Consider the following 27,748-nt stretch of genomic DNA (forward strand, 5'->3'; position numbering starts at 1 on the left):
TAAGGTGCCACAGGTACTCCTTTCCTTTTTGCAGATACAGACTAACACGGCTGCTACTCTGAAACCTGCCAGCAAAATGTTAGTTTTGTTCTACCATAAGGAATAAGTATGACACACAGAAGAGCACACAGCTATTTCCTCTTAAGTAATTTTGCAATATTACACCTCATAGCATGTTCTGTACTTTGTTGCACTGTAGTTGAGGAGGAATTTAGGGCCAATACATTTGGCATTTCAGAACATGTACTATACTAGAGAGACTGTTTCCAGGTCTCTATCCAGCTTTCTTCCCTACAGCTGGAAGAGACCTTCGTTTTTCATGAGGGAACAATAAGGGTCATATTCGTCTGGTCTTTTTTTTAGTAACTATTGTTAACTGTAACTAAGGTTGCAAGTCTTTCATGGAGGTCACGGAAGTCATGGATTCCATGAGTTTCCAGGACCTCCATGATTTCTGCAGTGGCCAGTGCAGCTGACCCCAGGGCTGCAGGAGTAGGTGAGGTGGCCGCAGGAACAGCCGCACCGGCTGCTGCTCAGACAGTCCCATGAAGCTGTTCCTGGGCACTGCCCTGGAGCAGTGGTCTGGGAGCAGCAGCGCCCCGGCCCACCACCCCACACCCAGAGCAGCAGCAGCAGCAACGGAACCCCAGGCCGCACCCCACCCTGGCAGTGGCGGAACCCTGAGCCGTGCCCCCCCACAGAGACATGGATTAACTACATTGACAAAAAGAACCCTTCTATCAAAGTGTCTATTATATAGCACTAGAATGACATAGCTGCAGCCCTACAGTTGTGCCTTTGTAATGCAGACATACCCTCAGCACTTCAGCATAGACACTATCTATGCCAATTGAAGGCGTTTTCCTGTCAGCATAGGTAATTCAACTCCCTGAGAAGCAGTAGCTAAGGCAATAGAATAATTTTTCCATCAACCTAGCACTGTATACACCAGGGGTTAGGTCAGGATAGCTACCTCTCTCAGGGGTTTAGATTTTTCATCCCCTTGAGACACACAGCTATGACAATGTAAATTCCCAGTGTAAACCAGCTCTTAGTTCACAGCACGATGGCGTGTAACTCTACCCCCACACTAGCCTCCCACACACTAAGGGCTGATCTGCACTGGGAACTTACAAAAATTCACACCCCTGAAAAATATAGCTATGCTGACCTAACCCATAATGTGGACAGCACTAGATCAACAGAAGAATTTTTCTGTCGACCAAGCTATCCACATTCAGGGGGAGGTGGATTACCTACACTGACAGGAGAATGCCTCCTGTCAGTGTGTGTCCAGTAATCTCTACACTGAAGAGCTGCCTAAGGGTATGTCTACATTAGAAAGGCACAAATATGGTGCTGCAGCTGTGCTGCTGTTGCAGTTTAAGTGTAGACATACCCTAAGTGCCACATGGACCAGGCTGCTGCACACTAAAAGTTCTGTACTGCACTTTAATCAGGAGTAGATCAAAGTCCTCTAGCGATCTTTTAGCGGGTATCAATAGGGTCCACGTTGACACTTAGTGTGCGGCAAGTTAGTGTGGGAGAGAGTTACAGCCCAGCTCACTGCAAATTAAGTGTTTGTGTAGACAAGCCTTTAATCTTCATGTTATGGTAGCGCATGACTTTCTAGACAATCATGAAAACCCACATGGCTGAAATTGGGCTCCTATATCCAAAGTTTTTGTTTTGTTTTTTTAGAAAGACTGTCATGCAATGTTTATGGGTATTGTAGGTGCCTGGCATGGGAACCAACAGCACAGCTCCCAACCACCAGAATATCTATAGGAGCCAAGGAAAGCGTTTAACCCTCTAAGGGTATGAGTACACTACAATAGCACAGTTATGGCACTGCAGCTGTCGTATAGATGCTTCTTACGTCCACAGAAGAGGTTTTCTGTTGATGTAGGAAATCTCCCTCTCCAAGAGGCAGTAGCTCAGTCAACAGAAGAATTCTTCTGTAGATCTAGCTGCATCTACAACAGGGGTTAGGTTGACCCAAATACGTAGCACAGGGCAAAAAATTTTTCACAGCTCTGCATAACATAGCTAGGTCCAGGGTGGATAAAAATCAAAATTTTTTTAATAAAATGCTTTGAGGGAAAAAAACCTAAGATAAAGATATATTATAGCTCAAAGATCTCAATGGAATATCAATTATACTTTCTAATTCTATAATATGAGAATATATTCATGTAATGTTTAAGAAAAGTTTTGTAAATGAGTTCCAACAGTTCATGGACTAGGGACCCAATCTTATGGGGTTCCAGGGGCTTCTGTATAGATTTAGGTTAATCTTTCTAGCTACCCAATGGGACTCAGTGCTCCGTCTAGAAGATATCAGAGATGCTTAATTTTGCAGTTCTCAAACTGGGATTTGTGTCTCCAGAGATAATATGCTTGTTAACAGCAACAATGTTTTTAAATAAATCAATAACTAATATATAGAGGTGAGAAATAACGGACCTCAACCCTATTGTCCCTCTGCAAATTTGTGTACACAGAGTCAATCCCTTACCTCTCTAAAAGTGCAAAGTTTCAAAAAAAGTTCAATGAATAGAAGATTGTTGGAGCCGGAATAGATCTGGACAAAGAGAAGTCTGATGATAAATGTGAGAAGGGAGGGGAAGGCAGAAACAAAAGTGAAACTGTTTGAGCAGCACATTCCAGAAGTCTTGAGGTCTTTCTCAATGTAGCCTTCATTGATTTGAGATCTATCATACCATTCTCTCACTAGAAGGGAAAACCTATAATGGCAGCAGGCTGTAAAAGAGACCCAGTTTGGGAATATTTTAAATGAAGTTCATCTAGGTGTGGATAAGACAGGTATGTGTGCAAAATGCAAACAGTGCAACAAAGAAATGCAAATGAAACATGTTCCTTCTCAGCAGGAAGCTGCGTTGAAGATAATGAAAGGAACATGTCTGAACATGCAGGATCTTCAGGTTGGTAAACTTTTTTTTTTTAATTTCATACTTCTTTCTTAAGGACTGCCTGTCTTCCTTCTGGACTATTCTTGAATTCTCATGTTTGAGCAAAAAAATATAGTTGTTACCCTGTGGTACTATCATTTTAGATGCAGTTGTGATAAAAAACTAAATAGCTGAAATAGGCAGATCTTCCTTTTACAATTTCATCTTTAAAGTAGTACTGAGTGCCAGTGAATGCAATGAGTAATACTAAATGAGCAGTATGGTAATAATTAAATAACTGCACTGACTTATTTTGTTTAGGAGAATCCATCCTCAACATACAGGATTCTGAAAACTATCCACCTTCAAGATCACCATCATTTTCTCTAGTTTCAGAGTTATCTGCCAACGATAGTGTTTCAGTCACATCATGTATGTCACATAGCCACAGTATCTCACCTGTAGCAAAAAGAAAAAAATCTCCATCATGCGGAAACAACCAGAGATAAGTTTGTGATAAGAACCAGCAGATTACAAGAACAGGTAATTGTTGAAAAAATTCCCTGGTTTGTTTATGCAACAAACTCTCCTTTCCATATGATTGAGAACCCACACTTCATTAACATGGTTCAGTCATTAAGACCGGGATACAGTCCGCCCAACAAAGCAGATGTCGCAGGCAAATTGCTGGATAAAGTGTATGAAAGAGAAATTGAGCAGTGTGCAAAAGGTCTAGAGGGTGAAATTGTTAACCTGAGTCTTGATGGGTGAAGCAATGTCCACAATGATTCTGTTGTATGTGCTTAGTGACAACAGAAGGGAATATCTTCCTTACAGAAACAATTGATACATCAGGAAATGCACACACAGGAGAATACTTACAAGAAGTAGCAGTAAAAGCTATAACAAACTGGAAAAAAAATTCAAATGTCTAGTACGCAGCTTGGTCACAGACAATGCACCCAAGATGAGAAGAGAGTCCCAAGCTAATAACATACGGTTGCAGCGCTCATCTGATGCACCTCCTAGCCAAAGACTTCAGTGTTCCGGAAATAAAGACTAATGTTGTTGAAATTGCAAAATACTTCCGTAACAACCATTTTGCAGCAGCTGCTCTGAAAAAAGTGGAGGAACCAAGCTAACTCTCCCACAAAATGTGTGATGGAACTCACTAGTGGACTGTGTTGAGCACTATATCAAGAACTGGCCTAATCTGATGACAGTTTGTGAACCAAAAATCATGAAAAAAATAGATGGCACTGTCACAGCCAAAGTTCTCAACATTGGGCTTAAGAGAAATGTTGAACACATGCTGAGTATCCTGAAGCCTATTTCTGTAGCCTTGAACAAAATGCAGGGAAATAGCTGTTTTATTGCTGATGCTGTTGAAATTTGGAAAGAACTGAGTGAGATCTTAAAAAGAGAAATATGCAATGACAGAGTTAAATTACAAGCACTAAAAAAAACAAATGGGACAAGCACTATCTCCAGCTCATTTTCTTGCAAATATTCTCAATACTCAGTAGCAGGGTTAAACCTTAACTGCTGAAGAGGAGGAGTTGGCTATGACATGGACATCCAGCAATCATCCCTCCATAATGCCAACTATAATAAACTTCAGAGCGAAGGGTGAACCATTCAAGAAATATATGTTTCCTGGTGATGCTAAGAAAGTCACACCAGTAAACTGGTGGAAGTCACTTAAGCACTTATTCAGAGACAGTTGATGTGATAATCTCACTTTGAACAGCAGTAGCTTCTTCTGCCGGTGTAGAAAGAATATTTTCTTCCTTTGAACTAATTCATTCCAAATTGAGAAACCGTTTGGGACCTGAAAAAGCAGGAGAGCTTGTTTTTCTTTTCCAGATTATGAACAAACAGGAAAATGAAGGTGAAGATGACCGAGTTAGCTGCAGAAGCCAATATTTTAAGTTTCTCGTGTTGACCTGGCTGACAGTCTAATTTTTTGTTTTTTTGCTGTTTTTTTAAAATATTTCTTCATTTAATTATTTTAGTTAAAACAAAAACAAACCTAATTTTAAAAAACTTGAATGTTTAGCTAAATTCAAAAATTCATATGCTTGTTTTGTTATGTTTGCTGTTGAAGAAAAAAATCCAGAATACATAATGTTGTTTTAGCTAAATAAAAATTTAAATGTCTGTCTGGTGACGTTCTCCTAATACAGCATGGTAAGAAAATCCTCCAAATGTTAATGATTAGCCTGTTGAATTGGAGATAGTTCACCTCCCAATGACTTCATAAATATCTGCTTCAATTACCTTTGGTAAATGAAATAACCAAACAATCATTTATTTTCTGAGATAGCTGTAGAACTAATCTGAAAAGTTTTCAAAATAAATCACTGTTTAAAAATGTATAGTGTGTACCTTCTAAAAATGAAGCCTACATCTATCTCTGAGTTGTGAAGAATATGTATTAAGGTTATAACAACCAACAAGAATGCACTTTTATGTAGAAATCCATGATTAAATCGAGTCTTCCTGACTAGTGATTTAAATCAAATCTACCCTGGCTAGGTCAATCTAATTTTTAGGTGTAGATCAGGCCTTATATCCCCACAGAAGCCAGAGAAAGGAGCAAGATCAGACAGGTGTCCATACAATTAGGAGGAAAATAAAGCCAGGATACAGCAGAGCCTCTAGACTTCTCTTGACCCCTCCACTCAGCTGGCAAAGCAGTGTTAGCAACATAGTCTGGTAGTACCAGGTAGTACTGAGCAGCCAGGCTCAGTAAGGGTATGGCTTCACTACCCGCTGGATCAGCGGACAGCGATCGATCCAGCGGAGATCAATTTATCATGTCTAGTATAGACGCAATAAATCGACCCCTGAGCACTCTCCCGTTGACTCTAGTACTCCAGCGCCACGAGAGGCGCAGGCTGAGTCGACGGGGGAGCGGCAGCAGTCGACTCACTGCGTTGAAGACACCACGGTAAGTCGATTTAAGTACCTCGACTTCAGCTACATTATTCACATAGCTGAAGTTGCATAACTTAGATCGACCCCAGCCCCCGTGTAGATGAGGGCTAAGAGTACAGAAGCAATTGCAAGTCTTCACTCCCAGCTTTGTTTAGAAGGAATTAAGAACTGGCACAAGGTACTTGGGGAAAGAGAAAATTACTCTTGGGTACAAGGAGCATCTATGGGATTTCAAGGGGCATGGCGGAAGATTATCTTTATTCCCTGGGGGCTCTGGGAAGAGAGAATTATTCATACAAACCTGTCCTGCTAACAAAGGAAATCTAACGAGCGTCACACTCACCAGGAGCACATGGGGGGAGGAATATGCTCCAAAACAACGCCCGTTACTAGTGCTCAAACCCATGCATGTCCCATTAGGCATCTTTGATATTACAAATGGGGGGGGGGGGGAGAGAAGGAGGAAGGAGTCTCACCAAAGGACACTTAATTACCCACATTTTTAGTTTTGTCATTTTCAAAAGTGAAGTTGACATGTGTAGTATCAGTGATTTGATTTCCCTGTGCATCCCATGCTAAAACATGGTAGCTCTTTGTCCTCTAATGCAGGAGTTCTAGAGTAGCAGAAAATAGGGACAAGAAAAGCAAAGCAACTTTAGCTAGGGGCTTGTGGGTGTCCTCAAAGAGGTACACATTACTCCAGAGCTCCTCTACTGTAACACCAGGCTGACTGAAGTATGTTTTCATTCTTGCATCATTGTGCATTTGGCAGTATGAGGTACCCAAGATTGCTTAAATCCAAAGAGTCTAAGGAAGCTAATCTGTCATGCAAGACAGCTTGTTTGCAGACAAAAAACCTGAACCAGAATTGCTGAATGCGTCAGTCAGAAAGGGGTACTGATGGAAAGAGTTTCTCTCACTGAAACTATTTTCAAAGATCCTCTGAGAGGATACTCTGGTATTCGGTTAGAGCTTTCGCTCACATTCTCATCCTGACAGCTGAGAAACTGACCAAGCTCGTAAAAAACTGAAAAGTCCTGTTCCTCTCGTAGATGCAGGACAATATCAGCAATTGTCATTCTGAATGTATTATTTCAATACTGTCAAATATCATTTGCTGAGGTTTCTGAAGCTCCAGATTCAAGAAAGCAAGCTTTGGTAAAAACTTTTTCAAAAGGAGCATACAACCATGTACTTCTGGATCTTGCACCTTTTGGGACAGTTCAAAACTGACAGTGAAACTGTGTTCAAAACCTCAATGAGTTCTTCCTGGAGCTCAAACAGCCTGTTTACACCATCATTAAAATTAAGCCAGCAGACTGGATAATTATAATTCAGCAGCACCCTGTGTCTCGCAGCCAGTTTTGTATCTCCCTTTATTGACTGCTGGCTTTGACAGCATTGATGCACTTTTTCATTATGGATCCAACCTCAATCATACTTTTCATTGAAGCCTTGATGGCAAGTACTTCTTGGTGGGCAAAACAGTATAACAAAAAAGTCTGCGCTTTCTTGGAAGCGGTTCAGCACCCCTACTCATGTACCTTGCAAAACCACTTCCCCAGCAGCTGTCAAGCTGCACAGATTGTCAAAGTGAATGGGGGCACTCCTCCATTCTCGCCTAAAAATGCGTTTTCTAGTTGGCCTGTCATGGAGACTCAACTGACATAAAACACCTTCAGAAAAACAATGGCAATCACAGTCAAAAAAAGAGCGCATACGATTATCTTGGGATTCCTTGTGACATCAAGGCTCTCATCCAAGCAAAGGCTGTAGTAAGGGCACTCAGACTTTTTCAGCTATTTCATTTTGTAGAAAATTCACCAGATCTCGTGTTCCCTCTGCAATGTGTCGTTGCTCAGTGGTATCTCTCTACAAGCATATTTTCTGGTTGTATGGCCAGAACAATTTTCTTCACAAATTCTTCATCGCTGAATGGTTTCCTTGCTTTTCCCAAAAGTAGTGCAACTTTAAAAGTAGCCACTTGTATCTGATTCACTTTATTCAAAAATCTGAGCCATCATGGTCTTCCAAACTCTGTTTTTGCATTATTTAACAGCTTGTGCCTCTGAAACTCACCGTAGTAATTCTGTTCAACTTCCCCTGCATGAATGCTAATAATGACATTGCATTGTGTAAATTCTAATTTGATGAATTTCTCTTACAAACAGTGCACATTGCAACTTGGAAACTAAATCAGATGGCTTCAGAACCACAAGAAACTCCATTTCCCACTGGTCCTGAAATGTTTTTCTTCTTTCCATGTTCTGCTCTCTTTGCAGCAGATGGCTCCTCTGGGACAGTCTATCACATTCAGGGTCATTTTCTGGTACTGATTTTTTTGGGAAAACTTTCTTATATCCATTCATGTTTTTAACTCTTCCACCTTCTGCCACAAACAAACAATCTCAACCTACCCAAACACCATGCAGTGATCTTGCCAACGATGGTGTTGGCCAGTAGTTGCCTACAGAGCTACAGTAGTACGAGATGTAAACAGTAATTAGCTAACGTATACACTTTGTGACTTGAAAGAAAACCAAGCCTATGTAGTTCAGCTCTGCCTGCACCGTACCATAATACTTAGAAGGGAATGAGTGCGCATTATGATTTATGGCATTTACAAGGCAACTTTAATACTTAATGTCTCAGTGATTTTTGGGGCACTTTGGCAGCTGTGGTGGCCACATTTAAGGAATGCTGCTCTAGTGGCTAGACCATATTAGAGCTTTGCCAGTCTTTACCACCTTTGAACCAATAGGCCTGGTCCTTTCAGTTCAAGTAATACAAGACCATACAGGCATGGTCACACCTGAGTGATCATTAGTCTTCATAACAATTTTCTCTGACAGAGAAAGAGAAAATTGATCCAGCTCTGTAGAATAGGCTGGGTAGTCCACTTTTGTTCAAACAGGGAAACTAAAGTACTGTCTTCTCTACTAAGGACTTTGAAGGCTAAAGCACCTCCTCCCCCCAATCCCCAAATTCTGATTAACTTATGTACATCCTTTTCTCCAAACGGATATTTTTTTCTTGTAGAATTAGACAACTTGAACCTGTTCCCACGACAGACTGGTATCTGTATTCGCTACAGACAAGTCATGTTCCAGAGATCTCTTTAAAAGGTGATTACATCAGCTGCCATGACAGAAGAAAAGAGGCTTCAGGTGCATATTGTCCAGAAGTGAAAAAAACTAGAAAATTCCAGACTGTTAAAAAGTTACAAGCATGGCCTATAGATAGGATATTGGAAGACCCCTGTAAGTGTACTGACCTTTTTGGACGGTGCTGTTTTTCTGGGAGAGGTCCTAAAAAGATATTCAGAGCTTTGCCATTCTCCTAAACCAAAGGCCATTCTCCTAAACCAAATGGCTTTGACCATTTTGACTCAGAATAAGAAGCCATGTAGTAACTAGGGATGTAAAATGTTAAACGGTAAGCATTAGTCTTACTGTGTAACCCGTCTTAACCATTAACCCCCGGCCAGCCGGAGCAGCCCCAGCTGTGCTAGCCGGCCTTTTAATTGGTTAACTGTTTAAACGAAAGATTTTGTAACTGTTTAAATGGTTAACTTTTTAAACAACATTTACATACCTAGCAGTAACCAGGATTCTATATTCCTTTCCACAGAGCTAAGACAAAGATAACAATAACCAGCTCAAATGGGGTAGGTCTAGAACCCATGAAATACTCAACACATTTAATGAGGCTAAGCAAAGGTGGAAGTAGGGCTACATCTAACAAGTTACAGACCAAGAGTTTCCTACCTCTTCTGTGGACTTGAGTGGCCCAGACAGGTTTGTAAACTGCAGGAGGTGCAAAGCACAGGTACAAGTTTCTGAGATTGTCTCATCTGATGGTTCAAATTCCTGTGGGTAGGAGACACAAACAGACCCAAATAGCTCTCTGCAATTTAGAAACTCCCTCCCTTTCCCCCACCTCTTGGTTTATCTTCCTTCCATCACATGTAAAGTAACATTCTCATCTCTTTCAGAGACACAGAAATTATACTTTTGTAATTCAATCCATAGCGAGACCAACCAGGAGACAAAAAATGGTCTTATGGTTAAGGTAAACATTCAAGAGATCAAGGTTCAGTTCCTGGTTCTGTTGAAGACTGTGTAACCTTAGCCATGTCTCTTAACCTCTGTGCACACATCTTAACCATCTGTAAGACAGATTATTCTCAGTTCACACGGATTTTGCGTGGCTACATTGGTTAGTATTTGTGAGGCATTCAGATATTATAGTGATGGGATACATCAGACACACTGAGGGTCTAGGAAGAAAGTGGGTAGGACAGAGTTCTACAGCACCAAAAAGAGTTTTGATAGATCAGCATTTTCATTTATCATTTACATGGAACAGACTCAGTTTGATTTATCTGAACCAATCACAAAAATACTGCTTTCTTTGAAATCATATTTATTGCAGTCTCCTACTTTTAAAAAACATGGCATTTTAAATAAACTAAAGGCAGATATAAGCTAAGCTAAATTTTTTAGCATGGGCTCAGTACACTAGTGTAGACAAGCCATTAGTGTCTTGTCTGTCTGGATCCTGATTACTTTGAAAACCTTTTCTTTTCATGTAAGTGTCATGTCCACAGAAGCAAGATTCAGTTATCCACAGAGTAGTGGAATACAAGCAGTATTTTAATATAATTAATGTGTTTTAATTTAATTTTCTGCTTCTGACAGTGTGCTGTCATGTGAGGGCACTGTCATGAAGTTCAATCTTGTCCATGTCAATAACTTTATCTAAAAATAGTTTTCAAACAGCAAGTGTCATTTCTGAGAATCAGACTTTGCATTTTTAAGTTAAAAATTTCTGTAGCATTATACATTTATACAGCAGATAGACACATTCCCTACCTGAGAGGAAGTTTACAGTTTAAAAAAAAAAATTTAAAGAACTACCATTTCACCTAAAATACATTTCTACCAAATTAATCTTACAACCTTTCACTCTGCATAGCTATTTTTCCTTGGACTGCCTTGGGTAATTTTGAGTCTTAGTACTGGAAGAAATTCTAGTGACCTTTCCTTACCTGGACACTATAACCCACAGATCACCATGGATCCAGCTGTAGTAAAGAAAACTCCAGAGGTTGAGTGTTGAGGCTGCTCAAATGCAAAGAGGAAAACTGAAGAATTCTCATGATGCACTACTTGCCTATGCTCTCAACTTGTATATGTGCAAGATGTGTCTTATATTTTAGGTGGGTTTACACTGGTACCTCAGTTTAACTAGCAGTAGTCCCAACTTCCCATTAACCCATTCAATAGAGACTATTTACACATTGTCATGGGGACTAAAGGCCCAAAGTCAGATCAGGGCCTCACCTGGCATCATACATAGTCAATTCTAGGAATATATTTAATCTAGTGCGGCTATGCTGTACTCAGTTATTCCAGTTTTCTTTTATAATATTGCCTGTATTTACCAATTACACATTATAGGTTCCAATTTTAGTTTTAACAAACACCAAAGTGTATACAGACAGGAAGAGTATCTGATCAAGTATAAAAGTGCTGAAGAAAATTAGGCTTGTTAGAGATGATTATTCAGGATGTTTACCTGAATGCAACAATTTTTAATTATTATGATCATAGTTCCACTAAGATAAACCCATAAGCAAATAGAAATAAAAATCAGAATGTTAAGGCCTAGGAGAGCCTTGGACTACATATGGTCGGCCACCCGTTCAAAGAAACTTTTCTAACTTATTTAGATAGCAAAACTAACTTTAACTGTCTCACTCTGAAATGGTATCAGTACCTTCAAGTTAGGCACTATGTTTCTCAACTTCTCTAGGAAAGTTCTTTTATGTACTAAAGTTAACTTTAATACAAGTGATGGACTTCTGGATGATTACAACACAAAAAATAAACTAATTTACCTCAATCTTTGCAGACAACCTTCCTAACAAAATTTTTAAAATATTGAAAGAATGCCTTTGTAGACAGGTTATCTTCACTATGATCGCAGGTAAACAACTCCTAAAGAAATTAACTTAGCATCTAGGTTAGCCAGAGCTACAAGTTGTCAACTGTTACTGGAAAGACAATTTTTAAAATATTGATAGACACACTTGGTTTAGTAAATATGAGTAGAGTCAGTACTTTCAAAACTTAGTTCAGCTCTTTCTGAGGAACAGAAGAGAAGGGGGAAGGAGTGTAGCAAAAAGTCAATATAGCAACCTGATCTGAGGGAACTTGTTTTTTTACTTGGCAAGCCACATGCTTCACCTACATATTCATCCATATAAATGACAATATAGAAAGTGGTTTGGACAGACAAATTACTCCAAGAGGAATGAGAATAAATGCTGAAGAAACTCTGGTAAAAGATGATTTTATGCATATGTAGTGGACACGACCAGAGTATTGATGGCATTTGTACCAGATATTACAGACGGTGGGATATCACAACAAAGCATCCTTTGGTAATCTTTCTAGGGCTTCTGAGTGGAAGTGCGTACACCCAAGAAAAAGAATTACTATTTGTTCAGTACTCAGACAAAGTACATTCACCTGCAAAAAAAACAGCATACCTGTCAATTTTTAAAATATTGTTAGACACACCTGGTTTAGTAAATATGAGTAGAGTCAGTAGTTTCACTCAACTTAATAAAATTACCAGAAATGTGTCCTGGGTGGCACACTGTAATATAACACCACCATGTTAAGCAGAAAGATTTGATTATATTACTGCACAATGTTTCTCTAAGCAAAATAGGTTTGGACGACATTTACTTGGCAATGATTTGCAACCTTCTAAATAAATAAGTTATAAATATAAAAAACAGAGTTTAGGTAGATGAAGTAAGAGTGATCTAACTACAGTTAGAGCTCACAGGACAAATCATTGTTTCTGAAGATGTCAGTTTATGAAAAGGTACAACGACAGCATGTAAAACTAAAGCAACTACCTGTACAGTAGGAAAAAATAATCCTAACAAATAATTTAAACAAAAAAAATCAAGTACTTAAACATTTGCTAGAAGAATAGCAAAAGGCAATGCTGCAGTCACTGACTTCCTTCAAATCAGTGGTATTTATGATCCAAATATGTACATTCTGATCATATACTGAGGCTTAAACTCAAACACAGCTCATAAATCATTAGACAACTAACTACAGAACCATATGGAATTCACATGTGTGTTCATTTTTGGTCTCTAAACTCTTCCCTGGGTGTCTCAGATGGTTACCTGCATAAAACACAGATGCAAGTTTCTGTACACATATTTTGAAACAAGAAATGTGAACAGAATTCTAACCTAAAATACTAGTCATACCCCCATCTACAAACGAAGTAAATTATCTCTAAAGTACTTAACTCTACAGCATACTTACTGATGTTTAGTAAAGGCATTTATCACATCTTCTCACAAATGAAAAACAGGTAACAGAACAGAAAGTCTTGTAAAGCAGACTTGCAAGTTAGCCATAAAACATGTCAACTCTGCAAAAGGAAACCTACACATCTACCCTCATATAATGATAACACACCAAGGATATTGCCCATTAAAGCCATTCAAAGTGATTTTAAATCAAAGTTAAGAAAAGCGAGCAGACCACAAACCCAACCTCCTCCGCTCCCAAAAAATACCTTACTTGAGAAATACTGAACTCTACAGCCACAAAACCACAGAAGTCAGTACAAGTCAACTACATACCAACCATGTTTGCATGAGGAAAAACAATTAGTTGATTTAGTGATTTTCCACAAAAAACTTAGTTCACCTCTTTCTGAGGAACAAAAGAGAAGGGGGAAGGAGTGTAGCAAAAAGTCAATATAGCAACCTGATCTGAGGGAACTTGATTTTTATTTGGCAAGCCACATGCTTCACCTACATATTCTAATGATACCAAGCTCAAATATCAGAAAAGTCCAAAACAAAAGTTACAAAACTGTACAGCTAAACAACTACAAAGGACTTAACTTTTTTGAAGATCTTGAGGAAAAAGTAATACCATCAAGAATCAAATAGGTACAGAAGTAAAACATAAAAGTTCCCTCGAGCTCACGTTTCTATGGCAGCTTCCAACAAAAACAGAACCAACTCACCAGTTGTGCAACAAGAAGCTATTTTGTATCATTACTCTGTAGTGGAAGAGAGGAATTTCATAAGCCTCTACACAAAATTTTACTTTTGAAATAGATGGAAGAATGCCTTTGTAGACAGGCTATCTTCACTACGATCGCAGGTAAACAACTCCTAAAGAAATTAACTTAGCATCTAGGTTAGCCAGAGCTACAAGTTGTCAACTGTTACTGGAAAGACTCAGGCCTGGCCTACACTAAAAAGTTAAGTTGACCCTGCTATTTCACTCAGGAACACAAAAAATCCACACCCAAGGGATGTAATTAAGCTGAGCTAACCCCCTAGTGTAAACAGTGCTAGGTCAACAGAAGAATTCTTCCATTAACCTAGCTACCGCCTCCCAGGGAGATGGATTACCTGCAACAGCAGGAGAACCCCCTTCCATTGGCATAGGTAATGCGTACTCAAACGGTGTAGCTGTGCCTCTGAAGCTAGACTATGTCTAAGATCTCCAAAGGGGTCCGCACCTCCCTTCAAAAATTTCAGGGATCCACAAACAAAAACAGGTTGAAAACCACTGCTTTGTTTTCAAGTGTAAACAAGCCCTAAGTTGAGAGACAGTATCACTGATTAGTCACACAGAATTAGAAAAGTTGGGTTCCAGACCCACCTCTGCTCTTGACTTGGCATGTGGCCTTTGGAAAATCAAAATCTCTCAGGGTCTGTGGGGATTAGAGGAAATGGAATTTTAAAAAGTTATCTACCTAGCATGGAACCAAGGCTAACTTGATTAACAATTTAGCACCTTTAAGACTGTTAAACTAACTTTTTTTTTTTTTTTTGGAAAGAAAAGGAAAAAAAAAGCTATTTCTCTCTTCCCACCCCCAATCTACTCTTAGTTTGTTTTGACTAGGAAAAGTGGTTGAGTTGAGGTCAGAATTGGCTGATGGAGGGGAGAGATAACTCAGTGGTTTGAGCATTGGCCTGCTAAACCCAGGATTGTGAGTTCAATCCTTGAGGGGGCCACTTAGGGATCTGGGGCAAAAAATTGGGGATTGGTCCTGTTTTAAGCAGGGGGTTGGACTAGATGACCTCCTGAGGTCCCTTCCAACCCTGATATTCTATGTAATTGCTTCTGGACCAATCCATCAATATAGAATTTCTGCCTGATGATGGCATTTGTGGTTTCTAGATCTCCAGCTGGCACAGAAGCCCAAGATAATTGGATATTATACAAAAACAGCTCAGTTTAATAGATTCTTTTGGCATACAGACCAATAGATTAGTGAACAGAAAAGGGCTGTGTTTAGGACCCAACATACCAAAAATCCCCACTTTAAATCTTCAAGAAAAGGTATGCTACCCAGAAACAATTCTGAGCTGTTTTATCTCTCTTTCTGCAGATAAACTTTTAGGCTAAGATTTGAAATTACTTGATTTTCACCTAGTAATCAGAAGACTGGTGAATTTGACTTTGAAGTTAGATCCAAAACAGTTTTTCCGGAATGCCCTAGATTTAATACTCTAGATCAGTGACTCTCAACCTTTCCAGATGTCTGTACCCCTTTCAGGAGGCTGATTTGTCTTGCATACCCCAAGTTTCACCTCACTTAAAAACTACTTGCTTACAAAAATCAGACAAAAATGCCACAGCACACTATTACGGAAAAATTGCTTACTTTCCCATTTTTACCATATAATTATCAATCAATTGGAATCTAAATAGTATACTTCCATATCAGTGAATAGTATATAGAGCAGCATAAACAAGCCACTGTCTGTATAAAATTTTAGTTTGTACTGATTTTGTTGTGTTTTTTATATAGCCTGTTGTAAAACTAGGCAAATATCTAGATGAGCTGATGTACCCCCGGAAGACCTCTGTGTAACCCCAGGGGTATGCATACCCCTGGTTGAGAACCACTGCTTTAGAATAACTAAGAAGGTTTGTTTCCACTCTAGAGCCTGAGGAAGACAATTGCTCAGCTCCAGACCTTCAACAAGAAAGAGGATTTAGACTGTGGCATTTGCAACCCCAGTCAGTTGTTGGTGTACAGAGCATTTGTCCTCCACTACAGAAACTGCTTCCTCAGACATTTTTTTAATCACAATGCTTCAAAACAATGGGTCTACAGGACTACACACTTTCTAGTTTAGATGCACCTTCATTTTCCACATGTCTAACTTAGCAGAGATGGGAAAGAAAAATAGTATAAGGGTCAAGCTAACATGCTTAAAAAAAAAAAAAAGCAGCATGGACATTGCAGCACAAGCTAGTGACCCAAGTACAAGAGCACCCAACCCCCTGGGTCTGTAATCAGGTGGCTACTTCTGCCAGCAACATCCACAGAGCTATTTTTAGAGCACTAGCTCAAACAGAGCAAGCTTATGGCTAATCTCTGCCATCATGTCCACACTAAGCTAAAGTGCTAAAAACAGCAAACAGAGCTAGCGAATGTCTGTCTACCCAGGCTAGGAGGCATGCCTCCAGCAGCAGTACAGACAAATGCTAACACTGAGGGTTAGGTCAACCTAACTGCATCACACAGGGTGTGAAATTATCCACAATCCTGAGCAACGTAGCTAGGTCGACTTAAGTTTTAGGTATAGACCAGGCCTAAGAGTTCAGGAAATAAAACTCAGTGTGAAAAATGTATTTTGTTCAGGAACTGCCAATGTGAACAGATTTAAGCGCTTGATGCTAATTGCATTTCTTACCTGAAAAAGCATTCTTTGTTATGTGATCTTTGAGTTTTGTTACAGCGTTGTTCTGCAAATCAAAGTTTTCACTGATGCTTAAAGCCACTATTTTATTCAAGTATAAATTAATGAAGTTCATTGTAGGATGAGATAAGCAAAACTGTTTAAGGATAATCAGCAAGGATGATTGATCTCACACTCCTAATTCAACTTATGTTTAAATTTTGTTCACATGATTTGAGATCATTCAAATGTTTTTTTGAGAGTTTCCACAAAGAATGGCCAATAAATGAAGGAATGGAAGACCTATATTGAGTGGGAAAAGTAACAAAGTGCTGTTTTTCTCTGGTAAGTCGGTTAACCCATTTAAGTTTACATTTTATGCTACAAGCAATACCCAGAACAATATTGTAGCTGGACTGTATGAACTTGTCTCCCATTATAACGGTCTCTGTGCTGATGAGGACATGGGTACAGGCAGGAAGACCACAAAACATTTAAGCAACCATTTGTTATAACCAGATAGTGAACAAATGACAAAGATTAACCTTGGAAAAGATGACAATGCACACATTAAACAGAATATAACCAGAAGCTCCCTTACAGTTTCATAAAACATTAATGAGCAGGTTACATAAATCTTGAGGATTAGCAGAGTTTTAGATGACAGCTGCCGCAAGACATGTTAGCTGTAGCTAGGGAGACATATCCTTTCATTCTTCAAGACTGTTCACTTTCATTAATACCACAATAAAATAAATTAATTCCTTGAAACAGAAGCTGCATTTAGCCCTTGACTTAAAGTTTCCAGTAGCTAACTGGTTAATAATCAAAAAAGTTACATCAGGAAATAGTGTTCATAGAGTACTTAAAGAAGTCACAAGTATTATGCACTTTGTACCTCAATTTCTGCTGCATTTTGCATGAAAAATAAAAATACCCTGTACGTGTTTCTGCACCATCTTGCAGCCTATTTATTACATGAACACAAACAGGTGACAGAAACAAGTTAATTATGAAGTCAAGAACAATGCTCTCCCTTACAGGGACACACACATTTTGAAATCTAGTCAGTTTTACATTATCTCAGACACCAATATTTTTATATTGCTCTCACCAGAAGGGTTTAAAAGATTTTAATCTCAGATTTATCAAAGCATATTCCAACCTCACTTCTTACAACCACAGTAAAAGAAAAGGGGGGGGGGGAGAGAAACGTATTTCTCTAGATTCAAGTACAACCAAGTTACTTGCCTTTCTCTCCCTCCTACCCTAGACCTCCAAAGTCCCAAGTACTAAAACTCAGAATCCAGAAACATTTCACGCAAACACCACACACACAGACAGTGAGTGCAGGGCATAAGCACACACCCTAAGAGGCGCCCTCTGGGTAATCTTGCTGGGAAAAGCCCCCTTCACAAAGCCTAGAGATGGGCAGAACTCAGGGCCTAAAAGAAAGCCAAGTGCCAGGCAACCCTAGGAGAGTGAATCAGGAAGTTGAAACACTCCCAACTGGGTAACTCTTCTAACTAAGCTGATGGGTTTGGTGCCTGGGGCTCGGCGACCGGGGCCCTCCAATTCCTCCCTATCTCCGGGGGGCTCAACGCCCCTCTTCTTCCCCAGGACTCCGGTTCCCTCCCTCTTCGACCCCCACTTTCCTCAGGCTCACCTTCCCCCCCCCCCCGGGATGGCTCAGGCGCTTCGCCCCCTGCGCTGGAGCGCAAACCTGTGCGCCCCCCGCACCCCAGTGTTTCAAGCCAAACCCGCCGCTCTGCCGCGGGAGCTCAGGCCCTCACCTCCCCCAGCTGCTCTGGCCAACCCGCCTCGGACTCCGGCCCTTAGCCCCGCCCGCCCGGTCCCGGGGCAGCTCTGCCCCTTCCCGGGGCTCCGGGCCTCCCCTCAGCCCCCCTGGCCCCACCCCCCCTTCTCACCGCCTCCGGCTTTGGGGTCCGCTCCCCACCCCGAGCCCCCGGCCCCTCCCAGTTTCTCAGGCCCTGCCGTTCTCACCTGCCGCCCGCAACCTCCTCCCCTCCGTGCCGCCTCGGCCGCCGGTCGCCACCAAGCAGCGCAGCCGCCCCCTCCCGCCCCTAACAACCAGTCCCGCCCTATTGCCCTCCGCGCCCATCTTCACATCCCATTGGCCGCCCCCGCCGCAAATCCTGATTGTGATTGGGGAAAACAGATGCCTGTCAAGGTCTCGACCCCACCCCACCCTCAGTATTTTATTCACTCTAGAGTTTAGAACCCCCCCTACGTCTTCCTGATTGGCTCAAACCGTTGAGGCTGAGAGTTAGGATAGGATGGTAGGGATGCCAGCTGTTTCGATGCGCCCACCTGCCTCCCTCCCTCCTCTGCAGTAGAGGTGGATGTACTTCCCTTATGCTGAGTTTGGTTGCACAGCAGGGAGGGACAGGGCGGCAGGAGGCGAGAGAAGAAAGTACCTGGACATAATTAACTATCTGTTTGCGGGAGGTACTTCGCTCAAGCAATTCCTCTGTCCCCACAGAGTTATGGATGCTCATGGAGATTTTAAGTGTATTAATGTGCTCCTGGATTAAATCCCCTACCCGTTTTAATTCGGGGGGTGGGGGGAAGGTGTCGAGCTCTAGATGGGTTTCAAATTCACTAGGCAAGGTGAAACTATTAAAATATTAAGGGTTTCACATGTATGAACTCAAATAACAGCCCATTTCACCCAAAACAATTTGCTGTGTTTCTCTACATTTTCACTCTGAAAGGGGACACTTGTCCACCAAAAGGAGGCTTCAGATCTGGAATTTTAATTATCAGTTGCTTTTGATACCAAACTAACCAATTTATTTGAGCCAATGAAGTGAGCTGTAGCTCACGAAAGCTTATGCTCAAATAAATTGGTTAGTCTCTAAGGTGCCACAAGTACTCCTTTTCTTTTTGCGAATACAGACTAACACGGCTGTTACTCTGAAATTTGATACCAAACTAGTTATTTTGTCAAAACCAAATTGTGTAATAAAAAAAAATGTTTGAGGTGCAAGAGTTCTAAAATGAAACCAATCACTTGCATATTAAAGTTCACAGAAAATGTTGCCCATTTTGTACATTTCTACTTGTAGCCATATTTTTCTCAAAGTAGGAGTCACCATGCCTGACTCAGCATGCACTGGATAGCAGCCACCTTCATCCTCCTGAGAAAGGGAGTTTTGTATTGTGCTTTAGGCATAGTACTGGGAAGCACCATATCTGAGTTCTATTCCTATCTCTACCAAACGCTTCCTGAATGACAGGTTACATAAGTGGTGTCTCCATTTCCCAATCTATAAAATGGAGATAATAAGACTTCTCTACCTCACAGGGGCATTATGAACTGTTTTGATAACACAATAATAAGTTCTATAGAATACTTTTAAATAAAGAAGCCATTAATCCAGAGGACAGATCTTGACATACAGTGTGACCAGGCCTGTATGATCAAGAGGGAATACTACCTATCACCCCTGGTAGATTAACCCTTTTGATTCTGCATTTTCAAGACACTGTTCTCTCTAGTTCCTCACCTAAATTGAGGAAGTAAAAACCAGTGTCCCTCCCTGCAATCTTCGGTTGCTAAATTCAGCAAGTTTCAGAGTAGCAGCCGTGTTATTCAGCAAGGAGACAAAAAATCAAGCAGAAGTGACATGGTAATGTTTTGCATGCAGTGTCCAAGTGACCCACACTTTGTGCAGTAGCTATTCTCATCTACTGAAGTCTTCTCGGAGGCTATTTCAGCCAAAATATAAATTACAGCAACCCAGAGCCTTCAGCTGCCCCAAGAATAGAAAAGTGCAAGTTACTTAAAGCAACTCTCCCACCACTTTTTTCTGAATAAGGTATAGGACTGGAGCAACAAAGAAACAGGCCCACAGGGTCTCAAGATGGGCATCCAAAAATGAGAATTAAAATTAGTGATGATTTATGAAAATGTTGTGCTAAATTAGGTGCCCGCGGTCACATAGGAAGTCTGTGGAAGAAGGGAGAAGTGAACTCTGACTTCCTGACCCTCAGTGCAGTGCCTTAACCACAAAATTATTATTTTATTAACATTATTGTTATAGAAATAATAACATTAATTATTAACATTTTTCAGTGCTAACACTGAAAAAAGTCTTATTTTTTCACTATCCCTTTGCGGATCACTCTGCTTGGAGAGTGAAAACAACTAGTTCACTTTTTACAGTCAGCTTCTAGTCACTTTCACATTGCAATTCTGATACACTAACACAATAAACCAGTGGTTTAGATTCCAAGGGCATGTGTTAACATACATTTTAGATGTTTCAGCTGAAATTTTAATAAATCATGGAAACTAATCTATTGATCTTAATTTTTTTAAATCTTATTTTTACAAAATCTAAAGTCAATTCTGACCTGACGTCCCTCAAATATGGTATGTCCCAAGTGGCTTTGGTTGTATTCTACATCCAATTTACTGAAGCTAGACTCTAGACTCACTATCACTAACAAAGAATTTGAGATTACGCATTGAGCTTTAAACCCAGACTCCAAAGGAATATATTATCTTTATGTCATGGGGTGACTTTCATTTCCATAGGTGATGTCATACTTAGTTGGTAAGTATAAACCAAGGGTATTGCTATCAGATGTAAAAAAAAGCCCAAATATACAATATGGTTATATTCAATTTATACAACTATCTATCTTGAAGCCAGTCTTTAGATTTTAAATTAACTCACTGCTGCTTCTCTTCTTCGCTCTGCTGGTGCCACCAGGTGCTGAACTGTGCTCCCCTACGTACTGTTTTATGACAGAGAAGGGGAAGAGAGGATATGATGGAGGAAGAAAGATGGCTATAAAGGGAGTCTTTCATAGAATTGCACTTTCACTCACTGCAGTGGTCCAAGAGCAAATTCCTGCAGCATGTAGCCAAGCTTTATATCAAGGACTTCCACAGATGAGGGAAAAAAGAAAAGGAGGACTTGTGGCACCTTAGAGACTAACCAATTTATTTGAGCATGAGCTTTCGTGAGCTACAGCTCACTTCATCGGATGCATACTGTGGAAATTGCAGAAGACATTATATACACAGACACCATGAAACAATACCTCCTCCCACCCCACTCTCCTGCTGGTAATAGCTTATCTAAAGTGATCATCAAGTTGGGCCATTTCCAGCACAAATCCAGGTTTTCTCACCCTCTGCCCCCCCACAGACAAACTCACTCTCTTGCTGGTAATAGCCCATCCAAAGTGACCACTCTCTTCACAATGTTTCTGCAGGAAATGGCCCACCTTGATTATCATACACATTGTGAAGAGAGTGGTCACTTTGGATGGGCTATTACCAGCAAGAGAGTGAGTTTGTCTGTGGGGGGGCGGAGGGTGAGAAAACCTGGATTTGTGCTGGAAATGGCCCAACTTGATGATCACTTTAGATAAGCTATTACCAGCAGGAGAGTGGGATGGGAGGAGGTATTGTTTCATGGTGTCTGTGTATATAATGTCTTCTGCAATTTCCACAGTATGCATCCGATGAAGTGAGCTGTAGCTCACGAAAGCTCATGCTCAAATAAATTGGTTAATCTCTAAGGTGCCACAAGTCCTCCTTTTCTTTTTGCGAATACAGACTAACACGGCTGTTACTCTGAAACAGATGAGGGAGAAAGGAATCTACCCTCAAGGCCTCAGGTTGGGAGCAAAGCTCTGAAGCTGCAATTGCTTATGCTTTCTAGGGGTAATTAATGACTGGTAAAGTCTGCATAGCAGACGATCTAAAAGCCCAAACCCTAGTGTCCCCTGTCCTGTCCCCCAAACCTCACTCAGGAGTAATCCCTGCAGAACAGGGCTCCCTGTGACATACAGGTGATGTGGACTAAGTACTCCTTAAGTCCTGCCCTTTTCTACCCAGTGGAAGTACTTTGATTAAATTCCATTCCAGACAGGGCCCTCCTTGGTTACAGAGGAAGAGGTAAGATTTGTACCCTGTCCCCAAGGTCTTTAGAACATTTGCACAAATTTATTATACCTGCATGAACATACTGTACAAGCTCCATATTCTCACTGCAGTATGCTAGATGCCCAAATGTGTCACCTCAGTATAGTATATAGTAGTATACTTGGTCCTGCCTCAGTGCAGAGGGCTGGACTAAATGACCTCTTGAAGTCCCTTCCAGACCTACACTTCTATGACTCTGATTCTGAACTGTTACTACATAAATCTCAGTTCTTTAATTACATTATGAACGGTGTAATGGGGCAAGGACTTAAGCGTATTCCAGTAAGGAATAATGTAACCAATGAAAACACCTTTATACCAATATAACTGTGTTCACGCAACAGGGTGAGCAGGGGGGAAATGTTGTACCACTTTGACTATACTGGTATAGTTCAAGTGGTACAATTCATGTGTGTGGATGAGCAGTGAGAATTTTTCAAAATTTCTGACTGTTCCTCTAGTCCCAGAGCAGCTCCACCGGTGTTAGCAAAGGTGTAAGCATTGTGTCAGCAGACATTGTTACCACCATGACATTGAACTGTGCTGTGAGCAAATCTAGATGACATGGTGGTTAAAACACTGGCTTCCCATTTACACTTCTACCACTGGTGGAACTGCACTGATGCTAGAGGGGTGGTGGGAGGATTTCAGAAAATCCTTAGTGTGTGCAAGATCTTATAGTCCAGCAGTCATGTCAAAACAGAGATCACTAAAATCATAGGATGTTTTCATCTTCAGAAACTTGCTTAAAGAGTGAATGATAAATTGCTATACAGCAATTGGTCACTGTTAATACAGAAGGAATTTGAATAATTCCTGTGCCATGAGACATTGCTTAAGGCATGAACAAAACTTTTCTATCCCTGTCTCTCCCGGGCTGCTCTTTGTATGTCCTCCATGGGTTAGGATAAAAAACGGTCTGTGATGCACGGCCAGAAAGGGTTAAGCAGCTTTCAGGCTAATTGACCCAGATTCAACCTTTAGGGACATATTGGTAGATTTTTGTGTTTTTGTGTGTTTACATATATACTGTTAGAGGCTAACAGTGTAATTGAGAAGTCCCTGTCTATGCTGTATTCTGCTAATTCAGAGATCAAAAGGAAATCCTAACATCTAAATGAACTGTAAAAATAGTGATATCACTGTATTCATCCCTCTTTGAATTGTATAGCAAATCACCTGCAAATGGTGGAAAACAGGCAATTGCCTTATGTTAACCCCTGTAGCTAATTACTGGTGATGCTTAGAAAATAGCAAAAAGAAAAGGAGTACTTGTGGCACCTTAGAGACTAACCAATTTATTTGAGCATAAGCTTTCGTGAGCTACAGCTCACTTCATCGGATGCATACTGTGTCCACAGTATGCATCCGATGAAGTGAGTTGTAGCTCACGAAAGCTTATGCTCAAATAAATTGGTTAGTCTCTAAGGTGCCACAAGTACTCCTTTTCTTTTTGCGAATACAGACTAACACGGCTGTTACTCTGAAACCTTAGAAAATGGGTCTACTTCGAAGTCTCCCTGATTGCCTATTGTTTGCCTCAGGACTCTGAGCTGTCAAAAGAAGCCCTGGAACTGTATAAAAACCCTTGGGTCCTGATCCTTTTTATCTCAGATCTGCTTGATGCTTCATGCAGGGGAAGCTTAAGTCATAAGGCTGAGATCTCCAGTTCTATCTGGATCACCCTGAATATGAACATTGGACTATAATATATGGATTAATTCTGACAGAACTCTTTGCAACTACAAAGCTCACCATCACTACTATGAATCTGATCTCAGAACTGTTTTCATGTCTATATGTATACTGATCTTTTAACCAATACTCTTTCTCTTTTCTCTTTAATAAAACTTTAGTTTAGATAATAAGGATTGGCTGTAAGCATGTATTTGGGTCAGATCTGAAATATTCATTAACCTGGGAGGTAATGTGTCCAATCCTTTGGGATTCGTAGAACTTTCTTATATGATGAATAAGATTTTCAGTAATCCTCATCATAGTTGACTTGGGTGGCTGGGTGGAGGCCTGAGGCTGGGTTGCTTTAAGGGAACTATGTTGTTAGCTTCTGGGTAACCAGTAAGGTATTACAGAAGCTGTTTTGTGCTGGCTTGGTAAATCTAAGTATTGGAATATCCACCAGCTTTGGGGATTGTCTACCCCATTCTTTGCAGTTCACCCTAATTGAGTAACCTCAGCCTGGCTCCCTGGGACCCCCGTCACATGGTCTGAAACCATTACCTTTAGCATAGTTATTGGGAGAAAAAGCCTTGCCCAAATAGCTTGTAAAGAACATGCCTTGTGCACATTAAAAGTCTATTGTGCTGATACTAGAAGTGGGATGGGGGTGGGGTCAGCTAGATTGTACCCTGTGTCTCAATTGTGCATACACAAGGTAATCCTATAGTGCAATTACTTCTTCCAGCTTCTCTTCTCTTTCATTTTATTATGTGGATTTCCCCCTCATGCACACTTACTCCTCCTCCCTCCCATGAAAAGCAAGAAGGCTGGAGTCTGGGAGTCTGCAGCTTTGTGTTTATACACTTGCTATAGAGACACTGCAGATGCTATCTGTTCAATATTACCAAGTCTTGGATGGCCTGTATTGTGAGCATAAAAATAAACTTAATAAATCCCAATAAAATAGACTGCAGGATCCCACTGGGAATGAGACGTGACAACTCAACTGGGGATCTGGCTCACATCTTTTGCACAATTTCAGCTTTATCTTGCAAGTTTTTATGTATTTCCTTTTGATGGGTGGAAGAAGTTGTTTAGACTTCTCTCCTCTTCCATCTGGTTATTTCACAGTGACCCTGGCCCTTTTAATTATTATTTCTCTTAATTTATTTTAATTGTACTGTTCAAATTTAGGGAAAAACTATTTTCTTGCTGGGGCTCTGTGTACAAGATAACCAGGATTACAGACCACAAACTAACAGAGGATAAGAAAAATCCCTAAGAGAGAGAAATGCAGCTGGAGATAGGCCAAGATTACTGGTAAGAGATGCTTCACTGAGTGAGTGCATTCATATGATTGTGGTGGTGGGGGTGTGTGTGGAAATTACTGAATAGCTCTTGAGAAACAGGCTTGTGAATTAGCTCTTAGTCTTGTTATCTGGCTGTAGACTTTACAGTGACAACAATAAGGAGCAGATTTCACAATCCTGCCCAGTGTCCTTACAGTGCTGACACAGCGGGTGTCATTGGGTTGAATGGAAAGGATTGTTAGGACTCTGGTTTATGGAAACCTACTGCAGCAGGCTTGAAATGCTCTTCTTCCATAGTGGGTGTTGCTTTTGATGCCAGAACAAAAATGATAGCGTAGGGTGCAGGTTGCTAACAAAGTAAGAATGAGAAAAAGAATGTAACTTAATTTGACTTCCTAAAAGTGACTGTTTGCTAGAAACAAAGAGAAAGTGCCAGGCCATTTGCTCTATAGTGAGCTGAGTAGGGCTTTTATGGGGTGGAAAAATAAAGCCTACTTTGGGCCTATCAAATACATTTTGACCCTAAAGAGGATGGTCTTCCAGTGTATAAAGAAGTAAAAAATTAGACTGATCATGAGCCCAATCCTGCAAGGTATCAAGCATTTTCACTCCCATTAGAGAAGGGCACTCATACCCTGGCGACATCAGGCTCCCTGGGAGCTAAGTGTTGCATTTTAAAACTCAAGATTTCAATTCTCAGGAGAACACATTGAACAGAGTTTTTAAAAGACCTAAATCTCTTTGAAGTGTCATTTATTTCTGTTCAGAAGCCACTTGTGGCTCTTTAATAAGTAGTTACTCAACATGCTTTTATGTCCTCTTAAATAAAATGTGTGTGGCTCTTGGCAATGTGGCTGATATGCTCATAAAATTGGAGTAACATTGTGCTAAGCTCTAATTAGAATGTTTAATTGAAACTCCTGTTGCCAGAATGTATGTACAAGCAGCAGCTGAGGACTACCTATTCATTCACAGGAATTTTGTGCTCCTTTCCCTCTATTTATTTAAAAAGCTTTAAGTTACATTATTCTTTCCCTTTAACCACTTTTCTTGAAATATCAGCATATGAATGAAAACAGCAAAACCAACTCTGAGTTTATGGTTCTCAGCCACTGATACCTACACCGGTATTAGTGTTTACAGCTTTTGTGACTGGTTCTCTAGGCTCCCTTTCCCTGCCTGAAACCAAAATGATCTCTCCTGCACCAAGTCATTCAATGGCTGTCTGGTTCCAACCACTCTAGTTGTAACCACTCTCCAGCTGCAGAGAGTCAGCTGCCTGGTGAAACTCTGTAGCGGTGGATTATCTAGTCCCACTCCTAATTCTTACCTGGCTCATTCCTGTTCCCACCCAAACCCTGCTGCACAAGAAAAAGGGGATATCCCCACAGAAATGAGCTCCACACCATAGACTGAGTGCAGATCCCTTAGTGACCTCCATAAACTTTGTCCTCCTGGATAGCCACTGGTTACGCTGCATCTGGAGCTTTCTATGACACAGAGGAGCAGGCAGACTTTGGTCCTTAATGATGAGCCTCTGTGATGGACCTTGTGTTCCTGCTGTCCACCGATTATGAAGCCACGGTTACTCCAAACCCTCGTGTGAGACTAGCTCTGGAGCAGCACAAGCTCATTTGAAGATATGAGTGCGCACAAATGATGCATAGGATGCTACTGAGTGATACAACTGAATTTTTTTAGGTGAACTGGTACAGTTGCCTGAAAAGGTTTCCAAAAATACTGGGCCAAATTCATTCCAGATGAGTTTGAACCACTATATCTACACACCATAGCCAACATTAAAAGTATAAGGCATTTAGCCATCAGGAAGATGCAGTAGGTAAAACTGAGCCTCAACTGAGGTTCACATTTTCCTCTGTCCCACAGAGAACTAGTTAACTCCCTCTTTATTTTTGTCAATTATTGACATCAGAAAGGCAAAATCTTGAAACCAGGTCATAAAAAACATCACACCACTAAAGACAAGAGCTCCCTAACAATTTCAAGCTTCCACCTCCATTATTTTTCATTATAGCCCTCATTTTGGGTCTTGGTCATATATTAAAAAGGCCTGTGTCAATCGGTTTGGGTCTTGAAGAGTTGAGAGCTATGGTGGTAGAAAATGACATGTACATTAATGTTAGAGCTGAGAAGCTAGGTTCTGATCTCAGTTATAGTGGTATCCAGA

The 27,748-nt window shown here is 40.7% G+C and overlaps 1 protein-coding gene across 5 annotated transcripts in view; it reads right to left on the bottom strand.

Annotated features, from left to right (window-relative positions):
- NUMB (NUMB endocytic adaptor protein) overlaps nucleotides 1-18,705 on the bottom strand; it is a 162,210-nt gene extending 143,505 nt beyond the window's left edge. The window contains exons 1-2 of one of the 5 annotated variants that reach the window (XM_074955602.1): nucleotides 18,613-18,686; nucleotides 9,620-9,721 (exon numbers count right to left, since the gene is read on the bottom strand). The gene's annotated coding sequence lies outside the window, so the exon portion shown is untranslated. Of the gene's footprint in view, nucleotides 1-9,619; nucleotides 9,722-18,612 lie in introns of all 5 variants that reach the window. The other 4 variants (XM_074955606.1, XM_074955608.1, XM_074955609.1 and 1 more) reach the window with 4 other exon arrangements.
- Nucleotides 18,706-27,748: the final 9,043 nt, after the last annotated feature.

The sequence above is a fragment of the Natator depressus genome, chromosome 6 (assembly GCF_965152275.1).
Source record: "Natator depressus isolate rNatDep1 chromosome 6, rNatDep2.hap1, whole genome shotgun sequence".
NCBI classification, from domain to species: Eukaryota; Metazoa; Chordata; order Testudines; family Cheloniidae; genus Natator; species Natator depressus.